Source organism: Gopherus evgoodei, chromosome 11, assembly GCF_007399415.2.
Source record: "Gopherus evgoodei ecotype Sinaloan lineage chromosome 11, rGopEvg1_v1.p, whole genome shotgun sequence".
Lineage (NCBI taxonomy): Eukaryota > Metazoa > Chordata > Testudines > Testudinidae > Gopherus > Gopherus evgoodei.
In genome coordinates this window covers 65,879,342-65,905,777 of record NC_044332.1, presented here as the reverse complement: position 1 = coordinate 65,905,777, position 26,436 = coordinate 65,879,342, and the positions used below count along the sequence as shown (strand labels likewise).

General features: G+C 42.2%; 1 long non-coding RNA gene across 1 annotated transcript in view; it reads right to left on the bottom strand.

The window, feature by feature from the left end:
• Window positions 1-1,381: 1,381 nt before the first annotated feature.
• LOC115660023 overlaps window positions 1,382-26,436 on the bottom strand; it is a 95,021-nt gene continuing 69,966 nt past the window's right edge. Inside the window, exon 3 of the long non-coding RNA XR_004002714.1 lies at window positions 1,382-1,417. This is a non-coding gene — a long non-coding RNA (uncharacterized LOC115660023). The remainder of the gene's footprint in view (window positions 1,418-26,436) is intronic.

Genomic DNA, 26,436 nt, shown 5'->3' with positions numbered 1-26,436 from the left:
CTGCATTTTTCAATGGCCAGTATGTCTTATTAATGATCTCTCTGCCCTAGCAATAAATGTAAAATCAGATTTTGATGGCAATTAGTTTTGGATCGGGCCCTAAATGACATTCTATACTTCATGATGCTCCAGACCTGAAAAGATTTCCTATCCTATACAGGAAAATAAGCCATAGGAATGGACATTCTGTTGACACAGAAAAAATTACTTACAAATTCACAAGTTGACCCAAGACGACTTTAAATATGTAGCCTGTGTACTTGGGGATGATTCACAGAAGCAGATTATAAATTAAATTAATCCATCAAAAACACTCCTGCTCTGTTGCTTAGTGTTGTGACAATTCTGCAGCACCTTTTTAAATACAGATTGGTTAGTCATGTCCAGACAGCACATTCATAGAGTTAGAAGTGGCACAGACCTGGAAGAAATGAATAATATGATGATCCAATCCATCCTACTGCCAGTACAAACCTTCTCTGTAGGTTTAGTACCTTACCTTGGGATTTGTCCTCTCTAGTTGTACAAGTCCTCTTAATGAGATTTTCACCAATTCCCTTTGAGACAGACACATTTCACTGTTTAGGAAGCTTTTATGATAATACACTAAATTTTCATTTCTTATTTCAATTCCTCTCTGCTTAGTTATAGCCGCTTGTTCAGCAATAAATTATTTCCTCTTCCTCTTTGGTGTTTATAACCTTTTATTAGAGATAATCCGCTATCACATACTTGTCTGGGTATCTCTTAGCCAAGCAATACATACTTAGCTCTCTTAAACAACAAGGAGTCTGGTGACACCTTAAAGATTAACAGATTTATTTTAGCATAAGCTTTCATGGATAAAAAACCCACTTCTTCAGATGCATGGAGTGAAAATTACAGTTGCAGGCATTATTATACTGACACATAAAGAGAAGGAGTTACCTCACAAGTGGAGAACCAGTGCTTACCAGTTCAATCAGGGTGGACGTAAATGATGAGGCGGTGTCATTTCCAGGAGAGGGAAAGTTGCTTTTGTAGTGAGCCAGCCACTCCCAGTTCCTATTCAAGCCCAAAATAATGGTGTTAAATTTGCAAATGAATTTTAGTTCTGCAGTTTCTCTTTGAAGTCTGTTTCTAAATTTTTTTTTCAGGTATGGCTACTTTTAAATCTGTTATAGAATGTCCAAGAAGATTGAAGTGTTCTTCTACTGGCTTTTGTATGTTACCATTCCTAGTGTCCAATTTGTGTCCATTTATTCTTTTACATAGAGACTGTACAGTTTGGCCAATGTACATGGCAGAGGGGCATTGCTGGCACATGATGGCATATATCACTTTAGTAGATGTGCAGGTGAATGAGTCCCTGCTGGTGTAACTGATATGGTTGGTTCCTCTGATACTCACCAGCAACTCCACACACACCACGGAAACACTAACCCAGGAACCAATATATATATATATGATATGTGCCATCATGAGGTAACTCCCTTCTCTTCATATCAGCATAATAACGCCTGCATCTGTTATTTTCACTCCATGCATCTGAAGAAGTGAGACTTTTACCCACAAAAGTTTATGCACAAATAAATGTATTAGTCTTTAAGATGCCACCGGACTCCTTGTTGTTTTTGTGGATACAGATTAACAAAGCTACCCCCTGATACTTAGCTCTCTTACTCTTTAATGTCATAAATATAGTTCCGTTTAGCTGGGCAATGGTTAGCTCATTGGTGGCCAAGCTTTGGAAAGGACACTCTCACTTTTGCAGATACGTTTTTGGTACCAAGAATTGAGGTAAACTTCTACCTGGTCACAATTTCATTGGAATTCTCCCAGTCAGAGAGCCTGAGCATCAAGATGACTTTTCTATTACAACTCAGGAGAAAATCTTGTTCTCCTTCTTTGAATGTGAATGGCTTGGTGCAAAACAGAGCCAGTGTGGCACCATTTTATGGGGTAGAAAAAAAAACAAGATTTATGAAGCTTGTTCCCTTGTGTGCTGTGTAAGGTTTCCAGGCAAGCTGATGTGCAACAGGCTGGAGAAGAGACAAGGAGGTAGATATATCCCTAAACAGCTCCATCAGCCATTCTCTTCCTCACAAAGTACAGGGTGCATGTGATACAGATGAATCTCCAGCTCTGAGACTGGTGGTGTGGCTAAAGAGGCCACCCTGCTGCCTAGAGATAATTGGAAATTATTATTTTCTGCTCTAGACCCAAAAGTGGTTGAATCCCGAGGTACAGAGAAGATGCTTGAGATGTGTGCTGGGAGCAAGATTTAGTACTAACTTCATATTTTGGAATGTTCTTTGCACGGTATTGGTTTGTGTGTGTGTGCACACAGAGAAAGCTGGGTTCTTGGTCCTGCCTATGGCCAAGGATTTCCCTTTGTAGAAGTGCAGATTGCTTCAGCTGGTTCTTAACTGATGCAGTGATCCCAATGGAACTGCAGCTGCTGGTGTAACATAGAGCATCCAAAAGACTGCTGTAAGGTATTGTCTATATGAGAAAAGTTACACCAGTTGAACTAAATGGACTTTTAACTAGACAGAATTAATTAATGCAAGCCTCTATTGAAGACACACTTTAACCCTTGCTTAAATTGGTTGAGCTTGCACCTGTAATTTACCAGATTGTGCTAAACCAGTTGAAGCAAGGGTTAAGGTGTGCCTTCAAGTGTTTCCACCAGTTTACCTAAATCAATTTAAGAATGATTTCTGTTAAACTGCTGCAACTTTTCTAATCAAGACAGGCCTTGGGCTTCCCTCTGTCCCCGTTCCCTTGACCCTGGATTATGATCAGCATTTATGGTCACCTTTACCCACACTTTCCTCAGCTGCATCAAGTCAAAACTCAGAGCAACTGGGAATCTAGGTTTTTGAGGTTTTTGAAAGTGAAAGATACTATGGCAGTGTGGAACTGGAAAAAGGAATAAAGGGAATTTGGACCCAGACATCTTAATTTTCAACAGAATAGTGCAAGAGTCAAGCTGACTCTAACTCTAATAATGCGAGACTTTAAGGCAGGCCCTGGGCGAGTGGGAAAACTGTAAGAGATATTGTTTGGCCTTGTGTAAGATAAGAATGGAACACAGACTGTAGCAGAAACTATTGAGAAAAGTAAGATATCAGGAAGGGATATGTATAAACAAGATGCAGGTGTTCATCATTATTGTATGCAACAAAAGGTATAAATGCTTGCACCAATTGATTATCTGGCAGAGACATGCCAAGAAGGGGGAATCCCTGTCCATGTCTCCCCCTTGCAATTGCTTGAGAATAAACTGTCTCTGACATCCTGCAAACAACCTAAGAATGAAGACTGCATTTTTCTTCCACAGCAGTCTCCTATTTCCTCAGTGAGTGTTCATAACTCCCATTAGTATTATTGGATATACAAACATGCACTGAAGGGAGAACGAAGCCTCCTGTCAAAAGGAGCGAGAAGAAAGAATTAATCTGAAACTGTATAAAGTGAATTAATAGTACAGGATGGCTTGGTGAATTAAAATGTTTATTTAAAGAACCTCTGGCAATTTATAACCAGAAGTTAAAAGTCTGTGTGCTTCTGCAATATAGCTATAGAAAAGAGATTTTTAGCCAAGATGGAACAATACAAACACCATGTTCAATGGTTGGGCTAGAGTGGTTATGTTTAAAGTTCACCACAAAGGCAAAAATGTTGTATTCCGAGGAAAAGAGGTATTTTAAAATGAACTTTTTTAAAAAGCAGAACTTCCTAGGGTGAAGCCCTGGTTCCATTGAAACCAATGGAATTTTTGTCATTGATTTCAACAGGGCCAGACTTTTATCACTATAAGATAAATTATAAATATCCAGTGGACTTAAAGAATTTGATTAATGCTGATGCTATTTCCAGCCCTTAGACCCCATTCTGTCCCCTTATTTTTGACTCCCACAACAAAAGTTGAAATAAGAATGGAAAATAGAAACCAAATAATCTAGTCCACCAGGCACAGATACTCTTTTCATTCAAATCCCTCCTCAAAACTCTCTTCTCTTGTGAGGCCCATGCCCTTCATACTGGGGTGAAGTTCCCTCCTATGCAGAGAGCCAGCACTGGCCTATGCATCATTTAAGTCCCACTTATGCTGTCAAGATAGGGCTTAGGTGCAACTAAAATGAGTCCCGTTGCACTGAGGACAACTTCACACAGGTAGAATATTCTGCAAGACTCGCCCTGTCACCAATTTGAATGCATGCAACCATGTGCTCCGAGATCTGCATTCTGGTGGATCAGAGAATCCTAATCAATTATGATGAGTGGTGTTAAATGATACATGACATATCAATGAGGCAAAAGCATTGCATGTAAATGCTGGAAAGGCCGATGGCTTTTTTTTTAAATTAGGAGATTCACATGAACTAGAATAATCTATCCAAAGACTTCGTATTTTAACAAACAAGATACTTCAATTATAACTGAATGTATTAACAATCATATGCTTTATAAAAAAAAGAGAGAAAATTACCGTCTTCTATTCTTTCTTCTCCTACTAGCTTTTTCTCAGTGCTTTTCATAATAGCAACCAATGACTTGTTAATCATCTTAAAAAAAAGAACCATATTGAAACATCCAGGAAATGTAACTCTTAAGCATTTTTAATTAAAATATATTCTGTCATACACGTGTAGATTTCTTTTTCTGGGAAAATGCTCTAGGAGTAAAAGTATGTCTACATGGCAATTGGGAGTTGGTATTGCCACAGATGTAGGCATACCAGAGCTAGCTTTGAGCTAGTTAGATCAAGTCTAGCTAGAATAACAGGAGCAGTGAAGCCATGGCAGCATAGTTGGTGGCCATGTATGTATGTACCTGGATGGGTGGGGAATATAGCCACTGTGCTCCCACCTATTGTTACTCAACTAGGTTTCATCTAGCAGCTAGTTCTGCTATGTCTACACCTATGGCAATCACACTTTCTGATGCCCTGTAGGCATATCCAAAGCCAGATGTTCAGTAATGGAAATTAGGAGGATGGACCTGAACCATGATCCAGGAGTTCCAGGTCCTCTCTGTTGGAAATCTTTCTCTGTAATGTGAAGCTTTGGAAAATGTTTCCCAGGGATTGGTAGAATTTGTCCACTTCTGTCATCACTTAAGTAGAAACCAGCCTGAATTTTCATGCACTGTAGTTGTATACAATCTTTGAAAATATATGGGTCAACCATAGAGGTTACAATAAAATCAGCAGTTGGACACACAAATACCTATTTTTAGGCACTATTTTTATGCTGATAGTTTAAATTTATTGAATAGTCCAGTAAGTGGCTTACCATCCTGGCCCCAATGCATCTAATCACTTAAGCGCATGCTTAATTTCAGTCGTGTGACTAGTCCCATTGACTTCAAAATTAAAGCACGTGTACTATGGTTAAGCACATGTTTCTTGTCTGAATCAGGACCTGCATGATTATCACCTTGCAGAATTGAGCCCGAAATACAGGATTAGGTGCCTTGATTTAGGCAGCTAAGTTTTGAAAACTGGGATCATGACATAAATTAGGTTGTGTCAAAGAGAGGGGAATTTATCAGCAATGTTGCTAACACTCAGGGTATGTCTACACTATGGATTATTTCAATTTTACATAAACCGGTTTTGTAAAACAGATTGTATAAAGTTGAGTGCACGAGGCCACACAAAGCACATTAATTCGGTGGTGTGCTTCCATGATCCAAGGCTAGCGTCAATTTCTGGAGCGTTGCACTGTGGGTAGCTATCCCATAGCTATCCCATAGTTCCCACAGTCTCCCCCGCCCACTGGAATTCTGGGTTGAGACCCCAATGCATGATGGTGCAAAAACAGTGTGGCGGGTGATTCTGGGTAAATGTCGTCACTCATTCCTTCCTCTGTGAAAGCAACGGCAGACAATCATTTCGCGCCTTTTTTCCTTGGATTGCCTGGGCAGACACCATAGCACGGCAACCATGGAGCCCGTTCAGCTTTTTTTTTACTGTCACCGTATGTCTGCTGGATGTTACTAACAGACGTGGTACTGCAGCACTACGCAGCAGCATTCATTTGCTTTTGCAAGATAGCAGAGATGGTTATCAGTCGTTCTGTACTGTCTGCTGTGCCATTGTAAATTGGTGATGAGATGAGGGTTCTGCAAGGTCTTGCAGGGTTCAGTTCTGTACCATCTGCTGCTGTCATGGGTGCCCCTGGCTGAGGTTGGCCGGGCCGCAAAGACAAAAATGGGAATGATTCCCCGAGTCAATCCCTCCTTTATGGTATCTAAAAATAGAGTCAGTCCTGCCTAGAATATGGGGCAAGTGTACTAGAGAACCGTGTACCAGAGAACCAGAGAGCACAGCCGCTCCGTGTCAGATCCTGCAGAAATGATGAGCTTCATGCCATTCTAGGGGGTGCCCCTGCAACAACCCCACCTGTTGCTTCCCTGCTACCCCAACCCTCCTGGGCTACATTGCAGGGTCCCCCCATTGTGTCATGAAGTAATAAAGAATGCAGGAATAAGAACACTGAGTTTTTAGTGAGATAAAATGAGGGGGAGGCAGCCTCCAGCTGCTATGATAGTCCAGGCAGGACATTAACGGTGGGGGGGAGAGGAGCACAGCATCCCGCTGCTATGATAGTCCAGGCAGGACATTAAGCAGTGTGGGGGAGAGGAGCACAGCATCCCGCTGCTATGATAGTCGAGGCAGTACGAGTCTTTCTTTACACATGAAAGGGAGGGGGCTGATGGAGCTCAGCCCCCAGTTGCTATGATGAAGGTTACCAGCCGTTCTGTACCATCTACTGGAATGACCGGGAGTCATTCCTATTTTTACCCAGGCGCCCCCAGCTGACCTCACCTGAGGGTAGCCAGGAGCACTCACGGGCTGATGACAAGGATGGTTACCAGTCCTACTGCACTGTACTGTCTGCCACCGGGGAAGGAAGGAGAAAGGATGCTGCTGTTCATTGCCCCAGCACCGTGTCTACCAGCAGCATGCAGTAGACATACGGTGACATTGAAAAAAGTCAACAAATGATTTTTTTGCCTTTTCTTTCATGGGGGGGGGGGGGAAGGGGAGTAAATTGGCGACCTATACCCTGAACCACCCCGGACAATGTGTTTGACCCTACAGGCATTGGGAGCTCAGCCAAGAATGCAAATACTTTTCGGAGACTGCTGGGGACTGTGGGATAGCTGGAGTCCTCAGTACCCCCCTCCCTCCCTCCATGAGCGTCCATTTGATTCTTTGGCTTTCCATTAAGCTTGTCCCACGGACTGTGCTGTAGACTCTATATCGTAGCCTGGAGATTTTTCAATGCTTTGGCATTTCGTCTTCTGTAACGGAGATAGAACAGATTTGTCTCCCCATACAGCGGTCAGATCCAGTATCTTCCGTATGGTCCATGCTGGAGCTCTTTTGGATTTGGGACTGCATCGCCACCCGTGCTGATCAGAGCTTCACGCTGGGCAAACAGGAAACGCAATTCAAAAGTTCGCGGGGCTTTTCCTGTCTACCTGGCCACTGCATCCGAGTTCAGATTGCTGTCCAGAGCGGTCACAATAGTGCAATGTGGGATACCACCAGAGGCCAATACCGTCAATTTATGGCCACACTAACCTTAATCCGATATGGTAATACCGATTTCAGCGCTACTCCTCCTCGTCGGGGAGGAGTACAGAAACCCGGTTAAATAGCCCTTTATATCGATAGAAAGGGCCTCGTTGTGTGGATGAGTGCAGCGTTAAATCGGTTTAAAGCTGCTAAAATCGGTTTAAACGCGTAGTGTAGACCAGGCCTCAGATGTTTAGAACTCATGAATCAGGCCCCAAAATAATTATTGGCTTAAATTTCTAATACTTCAAATATTCTTTATTATTTCTTTATTAGTATTAGTATTTATTACTTTTATGTTTTGTTTTCTTGTTTCTGAACCTGCAGTCTACATACAGTTCATTTTCAAAGGTTGCAGCCATAATGGCTACAAACTTAAAAAAATAAGAAAGCTGAGATCTATATATTCATATGATGTCAGGTGCTGGGGCTTACAGAAACATTCAAATGAGACTCATAATAAAATCAGGAGAGTTGATAAAGCTGCGTCAGATAAAGTCATAATTGACCAAAAACTTAAACCAAAATGTAAAGTGAACCCAAGACCTTTTTGTTTGGTTAACTTTTATACTACTTAAAGAAAAAAGTGCTTGTTTTTGACCATCAATGGAAGTACTAAATCACAACAGTGAAATCTGTCGTCATGGTATTTATGCTTGGGAGATCTGGTGAGAGACAGACTAACCTGAATTTAGGGCCTGATTTTTCAGGCCTAGGAAATGAACTCTTCAAAGTCGAACCAAAGCAAATCTCTGGAGGTTCACCCATGATTAGTTGTTGTGACAAGGTTGTGACAATCCTACATGTAATGGGTTACTGGGTTCCTGAGTTTCACATGGCTGATCAGAGCATGGTTATAATAAAAGGGAAAGAGAAACTGGCATAGCAGATTACCATAGAGGATGGGTGTGCCCTGTCTCCTCCCAGCTGATGGAAGCTTGAAAATCCTAAGGTGATAATTACGCCCTCTTGCCTCTCCCCTGTGTGGTCATGAGATTCTGCATGTGCTTGCTTCTTGCATGCCCTGTAGTCTGTCCTACTATCTGTCCATTGGCTGCCTTCTGCCTAGACTACTACAGAGGGGTTGGTTGGTTGGTAGAGGGGGATTGTGGTTTGGTTGGGTGCATGGTGGGGGGTACTGAGAGCAGCAGGCTGGCAGTCTAGCAGCCTGCAATTTGCCTGCCCTTGCCTGACTGCTGGTTCTGCAATGCTTTTACTTTTTATTATTATTATTATTTTATTAAAAGCTCAGCTGTGTCCAGTGGTCTTTCTGTTGGTGCATCTCTGGTGGTGTTACACCTGCACCAGCCGGGGGAGGTCTGTTGGGGGAATGGGATGCAGAGGGATGCAGTCTATGGGGGTTTGTGTGAGGGAGGGAGGAAAGGGTGGCAAAGCTGGGAGGACTGCTTGGGGTGAGTCGGGGGGGGGGGGGGGATTGGGGACTGGCATGGCCAGGCAGGAGCTCCACAGGGCTGGGAGTGGGGAGTGGAGTGGCACTGTGCCACCGTTGTTGGTCAGTGACTCTTGGGGCATTTCTGGTGGTGTGGTACACCTCCGGGTGGGGGGGGAATATTTTGGGGGTCTGGTGGTATGATGGCTGTACCGACAATTGGCTGGTGGCACTGTGGGCATGAACCTGTGGCAACTAAAATGGGACTGACTTGTTTTGAAAGGCAGTGCAACTTTGTTATCTTGTGAGAGTTGGCAACCTTTGACTAGTTTGAGTTGAATTGTTCTGGTTCTGAGTTTGTGCATTTGGAAATAAAACAAGCCCTGAAGAAAGACATCAGAAGAGACCTCAGTTGGGACATTACTTTTCCTTCTGCATCTGGTGAGGCTACATACTGGCTTACAGTTATATGCATACTTCATGCTACGCTGATTATTACATACATTGGAAACCTGGACTAGTGATTTCAGTCGCTGCAATGGGTTCTGGTTTTGGCTCTGCCATTGATTTACTGTTACTTTAACAATGTTGTGCATCAATCGTATAGGGCTAATACTACCTCACGGGCTTGATTTAATAACATTTGTAAGTCATTTTAGAATCCTCAGATAGAAGGCAATAGAGAAGAGCAAAAAAGTATTACTTTTTTTTAACATTATTAATATTAAAATTTTATCACACATTGTTTTTCACTTCAGTTATCACAATCTAACTCTTAAATTATTTTTTATATAGATTTTTAATATCATACAGACATCTTTAACTGGCCATGTTTTTGTCTAGATATTGTAATCCTTAAAGCAGTAGTAGCAAAACATAGACCAAGAAATGTAATTGTATTTATTTAACTACTCCATGGACTTTAGGAGGAGGAAAAGGAAGAATCACGGCGATTGTTATAGCTCCTTCCAAAACCACCATCTATTACTGTATCTAAGCTGCCATTGATTATTTATCAAGTGGTTGACACAAGAAATAATATATCAACAAGCAGGTCTTTGGATGGTATGCAATGATTGCTACCAAATATATACTGTAATTACCCAAAGGCAGACAGATGTGAAAAATGAACACTTGGGCCACATGCATGAGAAGGTCACACTAAGCAATTATTTTGCTTTTCCATACCTTTCACTAGAATGTGATTATCTGCCAGAGAATATATATAGCTGTGATCACTGATGTCAGAGAACAGCCAATAGGCCTATGCTTATGACTTCTGCAGTGATCAAATGATTTGTCCAAAGTTTCTCAAGTGGGTCAAGCATTCAACAGTAAATGGGAGGCATTGGAGAACTTTGTATGAGATAACTCCTTTCCCTGTGGCAGCAAGGCTTTTTAAAAGATCGGGATAAAAAAGACCTTGTAAGTAGGCCAAATGACAGAGTGTGAGGTGGCAGTTATTGAAAAGCTTAAGCAAGAGGTAGATCTTACAATGTTCTCAGATCAGATTGTGGCAGGCCGTAGCTTGTGCAAATTTCTGGTGATAGATTAGTAAACTACAGAAATGAGGGCCTGATAGTGAGAATGACCTGCCCTTGCTCTATAGATAGATATATGTTATTCAATATACTTTCCAAAGGCTGTTTTTAATATAGAACTTGATTATGTAAGTAAACATGGTTCAATTTTGCTAAATTTGTTACCCTTTAATTAAAAAACCCAAAAGATCTCTACTATGAGGAAGTGACTATAATATTTGTATAATACGCTAGCCAGCATATATCGGTCAACAGACACCAAACTTATCACCTTGATAATTGTTATAGTGACACCTTTGCCAAATTAATATTTGAAGGAGTGGTGAGAACCTTTATATATGATTTAAAGTGCTTTGCCAAGCTGCATAAGTGGCAATATATAATTAACACAGCTAAATTAATACATCTGTATAATAATATAAACCTTTAAATGCAACTTGTCTCTAAGTGTAAGAAATGGAGTATTTTAAGATTCCAATCATGGATGAGGTCTTTGAAGCCTTGTTCTTCCTTGTGCATGTCCTAGCTAATCTGAATATTTTTTTTCTGCCTAGTAATGTTTTTAAATTAAAGTAAGTGGATTAATATGCATGTTAAAAACTGACAGGTGAAATTTCACTTCATCCTGGTATTGGAGCTCACTTCGGATAAAACATTCATTTTTGAAAAACTGGGATAGGCATTATTACAGGGTGTCCCACAGTGCTACATACCTGAGGAATAAAACAGAAATTTGGAGTAGTGACATTACCAGTGACACTGCCATATATAAATTCCTTGCAATGAGTTATTACACAGTACTGTCTATCCATATTATAGGTCACCCTTACTGCAGGTTATCACCATTTGATAAGCTTCACCAGGCAGGAGACAGGAGCGGCTAGCTTCTTTGTCTCATGGTACTGGTCCAAGCCATCATGGCTACATACTGGAGTTACGATGCCAAAAACATCGTATCGGCATACATACTGATATCCCTTATGGAACAAACAAGCTGTGTACGGTTTTTCTCTAGGTTGTGTTGCTGTGTGATACACCAATCGTTCCCATCTTCTGCGTGAACTGTTGAATGGACAGTAACTAAATTATCAAGATTGCTGTGTCAGGATTCGATATATGCAGTGATACCATAAAAGAAATGTCCGTGGCATCAGACAATGAGCAAGATTGTTTTGAATACTATGTGCCTTGATTAGGATGCAGTGTCACTGAACCCCAAATTATGAATGGTACTGAAGGAGATCTATCTACACGATTTAGCACATTGCAAGTTGCCACTGTTTGTTATAAATGGAGGACAATACCATTTAGCTAACTGTTTATTGCTAATAAGGTTAGGCAATTTCCTCTTTTCAGTGTTCCCTAATGAGCTGGTTCTGGTATTTAAGATGTAATTCCCATAAAGCAGTGCAAATAACTTCTTACTTGTTTATAATTTGTTGTAATAATTATTAAGTTTGCTAGTGTTTGGCTAAACAGTTTAGCAATGTTATGCATGTTATGTACCACATACTCTTTTTTGTTTTGTTTTTATTTGGATTTTTTTAGTAGCTACACCCTCAATGCCATGAATAATGAGTTTTAGAGATGCTCAAAATAGTTGTTTTTAATTTTTTTTTCTGTTGTCCCTGTTCAACAGCCATTCCAAATACTAACAATTCTGCAACTTAACCAATAATTTCATCTAGACTTTGAAGTATCCTTCTTTGAAAGGTACGAGACTCTGGAATAGTGTTTTTCCCCAGCCATTGGGTCTAGTGCATGTTCCATAAGAAGCTATTATATAATAAAAAGTATACCGTAATGATACATGTCCTTTTAAGTAATCACCAAATTAGCCACATTACAATGAGAGAGATTTAAAACCTGAATTTGTTCCCAAATTGCCTGATAATTTGTCTGCATGCCAAATGTATTACAGGAGTGCCCTTCCTTGTTGCAGTTACCTGTTTGCAGGCCACTCGATTTTCAGTCTGTCCCTGCCAGCCTAACTTCTATCCCTCTTGCTTGCTTGGGTTTTGAGAGAACTGTTGCTTTCACTTTCTTAAAGTGGAAAAACACCAGACTGCATTTAAGTGATGGTATAAAGAGATGAGGGTAAGAAACAAGTTGCTAGTCAGGGTGACTTTCCCTTGACAGTACTAAAGATCTTATGCTAGAGCAGCAGTTTTCTATAGTAGCCAGAAGAAATATCATCAGTGTGATGCTTCTTATAGAAAGATTTGCATTCAAGAGTTAAAACTCCTTACCATGCAACCATACATGAGTGACTGAAGAGGGAAAAAAGTATTCACTGAGAATCTACGTATATGTTAATTATTATATATTATTAATATTCAATTATTATGGAAATGTAAGGGAGGCAGATGCAGGAGTCCAAGTACAGGACCTTCTGAGGAAGGGTTGTGCAATAATGAACCATGTAGAATAATATTCTGCAGCTGTTAAATTAGCAAATATAAATTACTGGCAGAGCAATAGTACAGCGCTAAACAAATTACTGCTGTTAGGAGAGAGCTTTACTCTAAAGTCAATCTATTGGCTACTCCAAATAAAACCAGGAAAAAGTTTAGCTACAGCGAAAGATATGTAGGGGGATGGGAAGGTTCTACAGAGATCACAAAATGCTGGATGAGACGTTTAGAGAGCCCTGCGAGAGCGAAGGATAGGAAAGGAGAGAGCGCATGGGCTGGAAAAGATACTGCTCCAGAGCAGAAATCAATCACGTTGTGCGGAAACAAGAAATCTCAGGCCGACGAAGGACAAGGAACTACAACATGCAATGTATTGAAAAGTAGGAAGAGTCGCCAATGGCTGATGCTCGGAATGGTGAATGCTGATAAGTAACAAATGAAGGGCAGAATACAGTCAAACAAGAGGACAACTTGCAAGTGAGTAAACAGACAATTCAAAGACATGAAGTTTCCATAGCAAACAGATGGAACTGATATTAAAAAAGAAAAGCAGCAATGGAAATGGGTGGCGTACCTTAATGTCAGTTTTCTCTCCAGAGGAAGAGTTTTAGGCACAGTCATTTTTTTAAATGGAATTGGCAAAGCAGATGACAAACTAATATTAGAGCAACAACCGTCTTTTATTCACTTACAGCAGATATTGTCAGCGTGCAGAGAAGATCTCCACCCTTCAATGAATCATTGGCGTCTAGCACACCAGATTCTTAAACTGATTAATTTGTATTAACTTGGCCAATATGTTGATGGCTTATGCTGCCTATTGCAATGAATTATTCAGTATAGGGAAACCTGGATTTTTCCTGTGCAACGGATTGGTGAGATTTATAAATAACTGTAGTAGAGAGTTGTATGTATGTGATAGGAATCAGAAACAGGCCTCAGCTACAAAATTCAGATGTGGATCCTGAGTTTCAGCCTCCCACTCTAATTAGGATTTGGTTCAGCCCCTTAGAGGGAGGGACAGCTGTAAAATTCAGATCTGGATCTAAATTTGGAATGACCTCTGCCAAAGTTCAGAAGCATTAGGAAATGAGATTTTGATGTAGGCTCATTTCTAATAAGAATATAAATTTTAGGGACAGAAGATCCATGTATATTTAGCTACTTTATTTCTTTGATTTAGCGGATACAGTCCACAGTGGAGATTACATGCAAATACTTGACTAACCAGTTGAAAACTGTATGCTGAACAATGGTGTCTATGTTCTGTGGACTAGATTCTGATTTCTGTTGCATTGGTTGTAAATCAGTAGTTGATAGAAGTGCTTGAGGATTCATGCAAGTGGAATAGAGAACAGATGTATTTTTATGATTTGTAATTCCATACTACTCTTTGTATGTTCTTTAGTGACAGCCATTAGTGAGTCTGGTATATTCCCAATACTCAACTAAAAAAATTAATAGAAAATTCACCCCAGACCAGCGCCTATGTTCTGAGAATTGGAGTGAATATTTATTCTTGATGGTTTTGAAATAGTTTAGTACATTTTTCCTGTATTTTTCATTTTTGCATCTTTTGCATTTGAATCGCAGAAGCAAATGTGCCAAAACATAATGGGATTTACTGTTTTTGCAGTTTTCTCACTGGCAGAAAGTGTATGAACATGCACATTCATACACACATACACATAAGTGTGGAGAGACAGCACAAGACCTATTCTATGAATTTCAGGTTACAGAAAAAAGAAGTTAACACAACATCTGAAATTGTAGAATGCTAATCCAAACCAAAGCCAAAAGCTTAATCATATGAGGTTCAGTGAGCATACCTTTTCACATCTTCTCGGCTGTACCATGGATTTTCTACACTGGTGTCTGATCCATTTCTTGTATCACATTTTCATGCATTTTAAAATATCTTATCTTAGTGCTTCAATTTCTGCTTTGTAGTAACCCTGAGAGTCCTGGATAGAGCCATCTGGCTCTGATCTCTTAACTTTAATTCCTTTATTGAGTCTTTTGGAGAGACCAACTTTTCAATATTTCACCCTCTTTGGAAAGGCGGCTTCTTCCCTCTCTCCCAGGTATCAATTTCTCATCTTCCCCTATAAATTCAGAAGGAGAAAATTAATTTTAATGGTATTATATGGTCTCAAATAAAACCTTCATTTAGTTAATGTAAATCATGGTTTCCACTAAAATACTTTAAAAACAAGTATTTAAAATCCTTTGCAGCTGACACATTTGTTCTCCTGTGGAGGGCAGACTTGTAGCTGTGATATGGAATACACAGAGTTCTGTGATATATGCTGTCTGGAAGAGAATAGATACAGCAAGAAATAATGGCTGAGTTCTGTGTGGAGAGTGTTGAAATCAATGAAGAAACTTCAGAAGCCTCTGAAAAAGAAATTGTAATTGATGAAAAAGCCACTCTAGATGTGAAAAACCTTATAGATCTGATCCACCATAAAGTGAAACTGACATGGCAAATAGAAATGAAAAGTTGACTGGTGGGGCTGGATGACTCAAGAGGCTTGTACTGATAGGAGACATTGGCTCTAGGTCACCACTTTTAAATGTGTGCAGATTCACAAATTGCTATTGTGCAAAAGTCATTAATGTGCTGGGAGTGTTAGTCTCCAAGGCTGACACCATAGGAATAACCATAAGTTTTGGGGTGTCACTAATTTTAGCACAGGTCAAGGATTTAGGCACAATCCAGCAAAGCATTCAATCACCTCTTTAAGATAATTTTGTCATTAGAGCTGGGCAACATTTTTTGGGTGTGAGTAGTTTATTTGCCAAAAAATGCAAGTTACTGAAACTATCTGTGAATTTGACCTAATATTGCTAAATAATTTTGGCCAAAAATATTGGAGAGAGAGGGTGGAGGGAAGCGGTCTGAGGCACCATTCACAAAACAGGAGAAGGGCTGCTTGTGTGCATTCCCCCCTCCCCCATACTCTCAAGTCTACAGAATTTCCCTGTCATGCGGGAGACCCAGGTTTTAAGTCCCCATTCTGCCTCATTCAGATATTTTTTACACTGCATATGAGGGCTCTACCCATGGATTATAGGTTTTCTGGGTGGCTGTCTCTTGTTGAAGCTGTTCCACTTTGTGTAAAAATAATTAAGTCATTGGGCAGACAGAGAGAGAGACTATAGCCAGTTGTCAGGGCATTCACTTGGTGGGGGGTATCTGAGATCAAGTCCCTGCTTCAATGAAACTTTAATGATTTATACACGGTGGCACAATTTCAGCGGAGAGACCGAGCCCCACCATTTAAAATACTTATCATTCTGCAGTTGTCTGAACAAGAAGTCAGCCTCTCTCTCTATCAGATTCTTATAATGTGCCAGTCGTATGGTGTTCAAGTACTTCTATTTCAGACATACTTTGCAGGTTCAGGGTCTGAAATAGAGGTCCTTGAATACTTAGTGCCAAGCACATTATAAAAAAAAGAGACAAAAAGCGGGGAGGGCGTGTATTTTTATTCCAAATGGCTGCAGAATAATATGTACATTTACATGTCAATAATATTAGAATTCACTGGTTTTTATCAGTGTTTGTGGGGAAATGGACAAGATAGTCTGGTAGACAATGAGTGGGACTGGGCAGTTGGGAAATCCTGCCTTCTGTTCCAGGTGCTGCCGATGATTTGCAAAGTGAACTGGAGAAACTCATCCAAATTCATCTTGGCATGAACTCATGCAACTCTTGTTGTCAATGGGAGTTGCACCATACAAGCTTGCTGTGTTGCAATTTCCCCATCTGTAAAATGTTAAACACCTGATGGGTGTGTGGTGAGGTCTGATGAGCCAATGTTCATCTCATGCTTTTGAAGATTAATTTTACATAAATGCCAAGTATTTTAAGTAAAAGTTAAGATTGCAAACCAGATTCTGGGGTGTGTATCTACTGCACAGAGCTTGGGTCAAGGAATGTGTGCAGAGATTGGTTGTTAAATTAACCCATCAGCAATTGGGGGTAATGCAGGAGTATCCAGCCACAGCTGCTTTTCCTGGGACCAGGCACCCTTTTTCTCTCTTGGTGAGGGTGGAGGTGGCTTTATGCCATTGGAAATCCACCTTGCACTATGGTAAATCTCCATGAAGTAACAGATTACACCTGGGACAAAGCAGCTGCACCTTACCAGAGAATCTGACCCAAGATTTTATTTTTATTGTGTCCATACATCTTTATATAAACTGTACAGGAGACCTGTAACTTCAACACTTCACCACTTCAACACTTACGAAACTAAATCTAGGATAGCTAGAAACTGACTGGACTTTGAATAGCTTGTGTTTGCCAAGGCTTCTCAGTCAGATGGCTGGAATGAGATGCCAATTAGAAGACTGGTGCAATGATAGACTATTTGTACCTATTGTCTAGCAAAGTTGAGCATAACTCTGCAGACAGTTGTCATGCCTGTCAAGTGGAGAAGATCATTATTGCAAGCAACTGAGTGGCACTAAGCAAATGATAGGGGACAATCCAAACCTTGTACAGGTAATGAGTAATATGTAGAGTATAATCTGGACAACAGGATATGGATGTGACTGTCTTAGCAATCTTTCCCAAATCTGAACCTTAGAGTCCAGAAAATGAGATACTAGCTGAATTTCCCTAAGCTTAATTACCAGCTTAGATTTGATAGGCTGCCACCACCCAAAATATAGTGTTTTGGGGCACTCTGACCTCCCCACCTTCCCTGGGGACCCCAAGAACCCAGATCCCTTGGGCTCTTAAAACAAGGAGAAATAAACCATTCCCCCACCTCTCTCCCTCCCAGAATTTCCCTCCCTGGGCTAGTCTGAGATACTGATCTAACCTCTTAAACCACCATATAGAGAAGCATCTCCCTCCTTTCCTCAAAGAGGCAAACAGATTCAAGGAAAACAGAGAGAGATTTTATCACTCCCTATCTCCCCCACTATCCTGGTGAGTTATCCCAATCCCCTGGGATAAAACAAGGGAAACAGAGAAAAACCAATCAATTAGGTTCTCTAAAAAGAAATCTTTAATAAAAGAAAGGAAAAAGTAAAGAATTATGTCTATAACTTCAAGATGTATATATTACAGGGTCTTATAGCTTACAGACACCAGAAAGAGACTTTCCCACCAGTACCAATACAATCAAAATATTCCAGCAACTACACTATAAAGTTAACCAGCCAGATCCACAATTGCAAATAGAGTTAAAACAATTAAAAAGCCTAAACCGCTGTTTTACTTACTCTATGACAAGAAACTTAGAGAGCCTGTAGTAATGTCTGGTCTCTCTCAGACACTCCGAGAGAAGAACAAAGAAACTCACACCCAAACTTCCCTCCACCCAGTTTTGAAAGTATTTTGTCTCCTGATGGTCCTCTGGTCAGGTGTTTCAGGTCACTGTTTGTTAACCCTTTTATAGGTGAAAGAGACATTAACCCTTAGCTATCTGTTTATGACAGTGATGATGTGGAAGAGTTGGTTCATATCTCATGAGATTTAGTGTAGGCAATAACCATTATTAGGCACATCGTGCTCAGCACACTACAGGAAGAAGAAATCCTAACCCCTCCACAAAGAAAGGACCAATTATAAGAAAGATGCTTAATATTTGGCTTGATAAGGGCATAAGGGGTTAACTTCATCTCTGCATGGTGTCAAGTATCAGAGGGGTAGCCGTGTTAGTCTGGATCTGTAAAAGCAGCAAAGAGTCCTGTGGTACCTTATAGACTAACAGATGTATTGGAGCATGAGCTTTCGTGGGTGAATACCCACTTCATCGGATGCATGTAACGTCGAAATGGGTATTCACCCACGAAAGCTCATGCTCCAATACGTCTGTTAATTTATAAGGTGCCACAGGACTCTTGCTGCTTTCATCTCTGCAGTCCACTTTGTCTACTGCAGGATTCTGCACCTTCCCAGAAGCATCTGGCACTGGGCACAATTGGAGACAGACCACTGGACAAGATGGACCACTGGTCTGATTCATTATGACAATCTCTGTATTCCTAAGTACTTGATTATGTTGGAGAGCTGAAACTGAGAGAAAGACAGACTTGCCTTTTCAATCTGCAGAAGAAACACGTTAGCTCATTGTTTATACTGCAATGCTTCTCTGGTACGACAATCTTTCTACCTGTTCAGTTTGTGTAATATACAACAGAGTATCCTACAAACAGAGGTTAGCAAGCTTAAACTGAAGAAGCAAAAGTGTGGACTTTGCTCAAACTAAGCAGTTACATAAACTGCTATGTACAGTGTTACTCATTATGTTTTATTTAGAGGTGCCTCTTTCGTTTCTGAATCCTGATCAGGGTGATTAATGGCCTAGCAGTTTTCACAGGGAGATAGCTATTTGCCTGACAGCATTTGACAAGAAGCGGTCAGCATTTGGTAATTTAAAAGATAAAGATAAATTCAGATTACGGCTTGTGCTTTCAGCCCTTTTCCTGAGATTAAAGCAGCCAATAGTGGAATAAATTTTACTGTACAAACGAACTTAAACCACCCACAATTCATGTACTGCATATCAGACATGACACAGCGAGCCCTCTGTGGCTCATGCAGAAAACATAAGGGTCTCATTTAAAGCTGTAAATGAGAAAGGAAAGGAATTCAAAGGAAATCTTGGCATTCTTTTTTGAACTCTCCCTATTCTGCCTACAGGAAGAATGAAATTATATGGGCTATCACCCACAGGGTCATATTCATCCAAGAGGAGAGGAGATGCCAAGTAAAAGGTTCATCACTTCGTCTATAAATGTGAATCCTTTTGCCGCTGAATATGAAGACAGCCTGTGTGCAAGGCTTGTGTTGTTCAAAAGGATAATTTTAGAACTATGATTTCAAAGGGATGTCAGACAGCTGTCCTGGAGATAAATTTTTATTATAGTAGCTCTAGGGTCCTCATTTGGCTAGGCGCTATACACACAACTAAAAGATAGTCCCTGCCTCAAGGAATGTATCATCAAATTCTAAGACAAGAGACAACAGCAGGATTCAGATAGATGGGGAGCACAAAGAAGCAGATAAATAATATGGCCGATGTGATAGTCAGTGGTCTTGGCACAGCAGCTGCCTAACTGTTGTCAAGTAATTGTCATGCCTGGTTTTTATGAAGTATTTGTTTCTGATATATAGCACAAGCCCCAGTCCTGATTCTTTGAGCAAAGCTGGAATGGAAAGGCTTTACTGCCAGAAACTATGCATCTTACCACCAGCAGGGCCAGTCTAGGAAAATAGCACTCTGGGCAAACTTGTATTTTGGCTCCCCTGGTCCCAGCTGCCTTCCTAGGCTCCCCGTCACCTCAGCCCCCATTGCTTCTTTCTCCCCACTCATTGCCCCCAAATTCCCTTCCATGACCTTCCACTCCACGCCCACCCTGCTTCTTGCCTCTTCACCACAGCACCTCCCTGACCACGTCACCCATGCATAGGGCCCATTTTGCCCTGCAGTGTCCTCACATTCTGGATGCCATGGTGATGGGCACCATAGGAACCCCACAGCAGTCACTTTGGACTCCCCCAGCCAGTGCTACAAGGAACCCTCATCTAGTCTTGAGCAGGCAACCAAGACAATGTAGTAGGCAGTCTTCTGCACTTTGACAGGGTGAGCGGGCACTCCTGCACCTCCCCAAATTCTCCCACTCAGCATGGCATCCGCTTCTCTGCCAGAGCCCCAGAGGGTCAGCAGCCCAAGGAGAGGTGCAGTGACAGGAGGGCACCAAGGAGCATGGTGCCCTGAGAGCTCCAGAAAGGGGAAGGGACCCAGAGATGTAGAAAGATAAATTACATTGGTGTAGGGATACCAAGAGGGTAGTGACATGAGGGTTCCAGGAGGGCAGATCTCTCCCCACCCCAATACTGTGAATCCCCAATATTCAAGTACCCCTGCCCAGTCCCAGGGAAGGTAGGTTATTGCGGGAGAAGGAGGTTAAACTGCTCCAGTGCACTGAAGGTAGTTAGAGTGGGTGGTAATGGTGGAAGGTCGGCTCCTGAAATAGCCCCACTCCCTGCACTAACACCTCCCTTTGGGATGAATAAGAAAAAGGGGGAACTCCTGAGAGCTGGGGAGCATGGGGAAACTTTGGGTCCGAGTGTGGCATGCAGGAGGGGGAAACTCAAAGATATGAGGGACACCCTGAGAACTGGGGAGGATGGGGGGGCTGTGAGAACTGGGAGGCTGGGATCTATGGGGTAGAGGGAGGCGCCTCTGTGAGCTGTATGGGCATGGAGGGGGGCTGTGAGCTATGAGCACAGGGAGGGGTCCCTAGGTGCTGGGGGCACAGAGAGGGGCTCTGGCGACACAAGAGGGGCCCCTGGGAGCTGGGTGGGCTGGTACCTAGAGGGACAGGGAAGGGTCCCCTGGAAACTGGGGGTGCTGGGAGCTGGGGGGTACAGTGAGGGGTCCTCTGAGCTGGGAGATAGGGCACAGGGTCAGGAACCCCTAAAACTTACTGGTCTCTTTGCCCTTCAGTTTTAGTTCCCAGTACCTCCTAACCTGGAGGAGGCTGTCAACTTCCAGCTCCCATTGGCTGGCCGAGACGCCACACTTGCCTTCCATTGGTGCATGGCTTTCATTCAGACCGCCCCTGGAAAGAGGAGCGGCAGGGCTGGGATAGTCTAGGAGGAGGATGCAGGGAAGATCCCGAGATGCAGTCACTGAGTGCGGAGGCAGGACTTGGAGCCAGGCTGGGAAGCATGTAGGGCGGCGAGCAGGGGCCCTCTGCTCAGGAGCAGGCTAGAGCACGTTCCTGCTGCACAGGGCTGCACCCCGCAGGCAGAGAGGGGAAGCCCGAGCCCTGGCCTCTGCACCATGGTGCCCCTGGCTATGGTTCCCACTTTGCCCTACCCTAAGGCCAGCCCTGACTCTCAGTCTGAAAGCAAGGTCCAAGATACTTACCCAGATGTTTGATAAATAGTGAAAAGCCGCATATTCAGCCTTACGCTTCCCTCCAGTGCAGGTTTGTGGCAACATACCTCCATGCAAATTTGTCCAGCAAATTTCGTTAGCTATGCCCCTTGCATAACCATAACCCCTGCATGTGAAGTGAATGTGACTATGGAGCCTCCTTGAGCAAAACATTTTCTGCTTTTCACTTTCCACCCACTGGGTCAGGAGATCTGCAGTTTTTAAGGTGTTTTTGGCCTACATCACCTTCATGAGGTGCTTAGGAATTGGAGCCCCAAATCAAAGACACTCTGGTTCAAAATAATTGGAATGGCTAGTAGGGAAAAGGAACGCATGTGTTTGCTAGAATTCAAAGACAAAAGAAGTTATCCCCAAGTCAAATACCTTTCAAAAGTCTAAATATTATGTCAGCACTGTTACCTTTATCAACCAAACTTTTCTTCTCATCAGAAAAAGATATTCAGTTTGAGAGGATTATTTCTATATACCGATTACCCTCCTGTAGTTCTTTATTAATCGAGTCCCATACTAGCAGCTTCATAATCTTACAAGAGATCAATGTTAGGCTGACAGGCCTATAATTACCTGGGTCATCCTATTTACCCCATTTTAAATTGGCACAACATTTAGTTTTCTTCCTGGCTTCTTGTATTTCCCCAGTGCCCTAAGACTTAGTGAAAAATCAACATTAACAGTCCAGTGAGCTCCTCAACCAGCTATTTTAAAACTCTTGGGTGCAAGTTATCAAGTCTAGCCAATTTTAAAAAAATATTTACTTTTACTAGCTCTTTAACAACCTCCTTAGATGCTAGTGGAATGGGAAGAGAGTTATCAGATAGTAGGAGGAAAACTTCTGTGCTTAAATCATAGGTGCCCCATCTTGGAATGCCCTAACAACTAGGAATCCATCTTCGCTGGCCTTCTTCCCCATCCTCAGGTAATGTTTCTCACCCTTTCTACTGAAAGGTGGGAAACCAAGCAATCATGTGACCTGTGATTGCCCAGTAACAGCAGGGCAATTTAAGGGCTAGCACATCAGAAGAAAGGGGTTGCCCTTCTGAGTAGCAGAGTCTGGAGGTGCTGCTGCTGCTGCTGCATTTGTTGGAGGGCATAGCAGACATCTCAGCTCTCTAGGTTGCCTCAGAGGAGTAAGCTGAACACCACGCTCATTAATCTGGTTGCCGGAGGGTATTTCTCACTTGCATACAGAGAGTGTGTCACTAGCTGCCACTCTTTAAATGAGAAAAAACACACACCCATGATGTTGCAGGGGGAGTGCAAGCCAAGTCATCACTGGGACAGAGCTGTCATCACCTGATCCTGAGGTCCATTCCTCCTTACTGTGGGCTCCACCTACCTGGACCAGTCCGGAGCTGTCCTGTCGTCATGAGCGTCCTCAGAGCTGCAAGACATGGTAGTGGTCCATTGTTCCTCCTCCTCTTACCTGTGTCCCATCCTAAGGGAGGGAAACTTACCCCAGTCACAGTCAGCATACTGCCAGCCCTTTACTTATCTTTATATCACTGTTGTGGGAGTCCTTGCTTTACCTGTGTTCCTATTCATTGGTTCCCCTCTGGTTACCTTGTTAGAACTGTTGATGGTTCAATAAGTACCTTGGTTGTTTACACCCACACATCCTAGTTGGTTTACTTTTTTTTTTTTAAGGGGCTGACACAAACCCGAAGATAGATGCAGGTAGGGGACATCTTAGTCTGGTTTTTCGGTCAGTCTTAATAACCAGTCAACAAGATGATATGATACATCCTCTGACTTTTTCCCAAACACAGAACAGAAAAATCTATTGAACGCTTCTGCTTGTTCATTAATTCTACCAAATAGAATTAGTAGAAACCCTTCAAATAATGGAGCAAAATGGTAGTTAGGATTCTTTTTGTTCCTAATATACTTGAAAAGCTTCTTATTATCCTTAACTCTGCTTGTCATAGATGTCTCCTTGTGTTCCTTAGCTTCCATCATCAATTTCGTACAATTTCTAGCTTATTTATATTTATTACTATCAACTTCCCGTTCATCCATTAGTTACATATTTTTTAATTTTATAGCTGCCTTCACTTCCCCTTTAAACAAGGGGAGATTTTTTTTTTAGCCTTTTGGCCTTCTTCCTCAATTGTGAGACTGTGGCTTTTTGGGCATGGCATAAAGTGATCTTATCTTTATCTTTAAACAATTTCCAGTTACCATTCACATTTTTCTGATTTCAGTTCTTCTCAACTGATTTGGCTCATAAATTGTTTTGTGAAATTGGCCCTTTTAAAGCACCAAGTATCTAGATCACATTTTAATGTGCAAACAGAATAAAGTCCTGACCAGTGATAAAGTCCTGATCACTTGTATCTAAATTACTATTAACTTTTAGTTCTGTAATCTGTTCCTCATTATCTGTCAAGCTAAGGTCTCATATAGAATCCATCATGTTGGATGCAACACTTTCCGAGGTAGGAAATTGTACCTGCGCATATTACTTTGCAGGCTGCAACTATTATCATGACGTTAGGATAGCACTGGGAGCACTGCTAGTGGAAGTATGGTAGCTAGTATTGTGACAAAGCTCTGTCCTTGTCTCTGTGGGTCCTGCATTTCCTGGCAGATTTGCTAGCCTCAGAGGCTCACTGTGACCCTCCACATAGCCCTTCTCTCTTTAGAGGCAAGGGTCACAGCCTACCGAGCCATTTTAATTATAAGCCAGCAAGGGAGGAGAAGAGAAACTATCCTCCCTTGCAAGTCTCTGTGGTCTCCTAGTCTTAGTGATTAATCAGGGGGGAGCCCAGGCTCACCCTTTGCTCCTGGCTCCAGCCAGGGACCCTAATAGTATCAGTTATGGTAGCTGACCTTTTAGAAACAGGACACATACAATTCCCTGGGCTACTTCCCCACAGCAGCCCCCACTTCCTCAAGCTCCACTTCACCCTTATCTCAGGGCCTCCTTCCTTGTGCCTGATATGGTGTGTACGTGTCTCTCCAACAGCACAACTTCCTCCCACAGCTCCTGACATGCACACCCACCTGAATAACTGGGAGGTTTTTAACTAGTTTCAGCCAGCCCCTGATTGGCTTCAGGTGTCCCAACCAACCTAGCTGTCTCCAATGGTTTCTGGAAGGATCTAATTGGCCCCAAGTGTCTTGATTAATCTGAAGCAACTGCCATTTTGGTTACCATGGTAACAGGATTGTTGTAGCCTGGGGCTAACATACCTGTTTCTCACTACCTTCCTATAGCCACTTATTATTATAGTCTGTTTTTTGGCAGGGACAAATTATTGCAAGTACAGTAACTCCTCGCTTAAAGTTGTCCCCAGTTAATGTTGTTTCTCTAATTGATCAGCAATGTAACAACGAATGTGCTTGTTTAAAGTCGTGCAATGCCTCCTTTATAATGTTGTTTGGCAGCCACCTGCTTTGTCCACTGCTTGCAAGAAAGAGCAGCCCCTTAGAGCTAGCTGGTGGGGGCTTGGAACCAGGGTGGACCAGCAGCCCCCCTATCAGCAGGGCAAGCTCCAGGCACCAGTGCACCAAACGCGTGCCTGGGGCGGCAAGCTGTGGGGGGCAGCCTGCCAGTCACCATGAGCATGCTGCCTAATCCATGTTACCAGAGGACCCTCCCACAGGTGTGCCGCCGAAAGCCACCTGACTGCCATGCTTGGGGCAGCAAAATACATAGAGCCGCCCCTGCCTATCAGCTCCTGATCCCCTAAGTTCCCTGCGTGGCAGCTGCCCAGCAGGCTATCAATTGCCGGCTGTTCAACTGTCGCTCCCACACCGCCATGTACTGCTCCTGGGAGACTCCTGCTTGCTTTGCAAGGGAAGCTAATGTGAGGGTGTCCCCTTCCCCCTGCTCCTGCCCTCTGCTTACCGCATCTCCCTAGAGCGGGGCGGGACAGGGGAGGGAGACTTCTGGCAGCAGCAGAGGCTGTCTCAACTGCTGATCTATTAACAAGGCAATGTACTTAGAGAGGGGTCAGTGTACTTAAAGGGGCAATGCGCATCTCTTCTCTCTCTCTCTCACTCACACAGGGTGTGTGTCTCTGTCTCTGCCACTGTGTCCCTCCCTCCATTTGTGCTGCTTTGTAGAGTGTGAGGCCACATTAACAACGTGATAACCCTTGAGGGTCAGCCGAGTGCTAGTTCATCATTTAGCCAGTAAGACAATCCCTGGGAAATATCTCACCCTCTTCCACCCTCTGACTCCACCCCTCAACCAAGCTCACAATCATCATTGCTGTGTACAATATTAAATTGTTGTTTAAAACTTATACTCTCTCTATAATATAGTTATTTGTCTGGTGAAGAAAATGTCCCTGGAACCTAACCCCCCATTTACATTAATTCTTATGGGGAAATTGGATTTGCTTAACATCATTTCGCTTAAAGTCGCATTTTTCAGAACATAACTACAATGTTAAGCAAGGAGTTACTGTATGTTCCCCACAACATCTTCACTAATAATTTATAGGATAATAGAACAGAATCTTTGAAACCATTACAAAAACACGTAACTATGCAAATTGTGATTTACATAACTATTATAATTTTTAAAAGTAGCTATGAACAAGTAATGTAGAATTAATGAGACTATAGTTCATTGTAT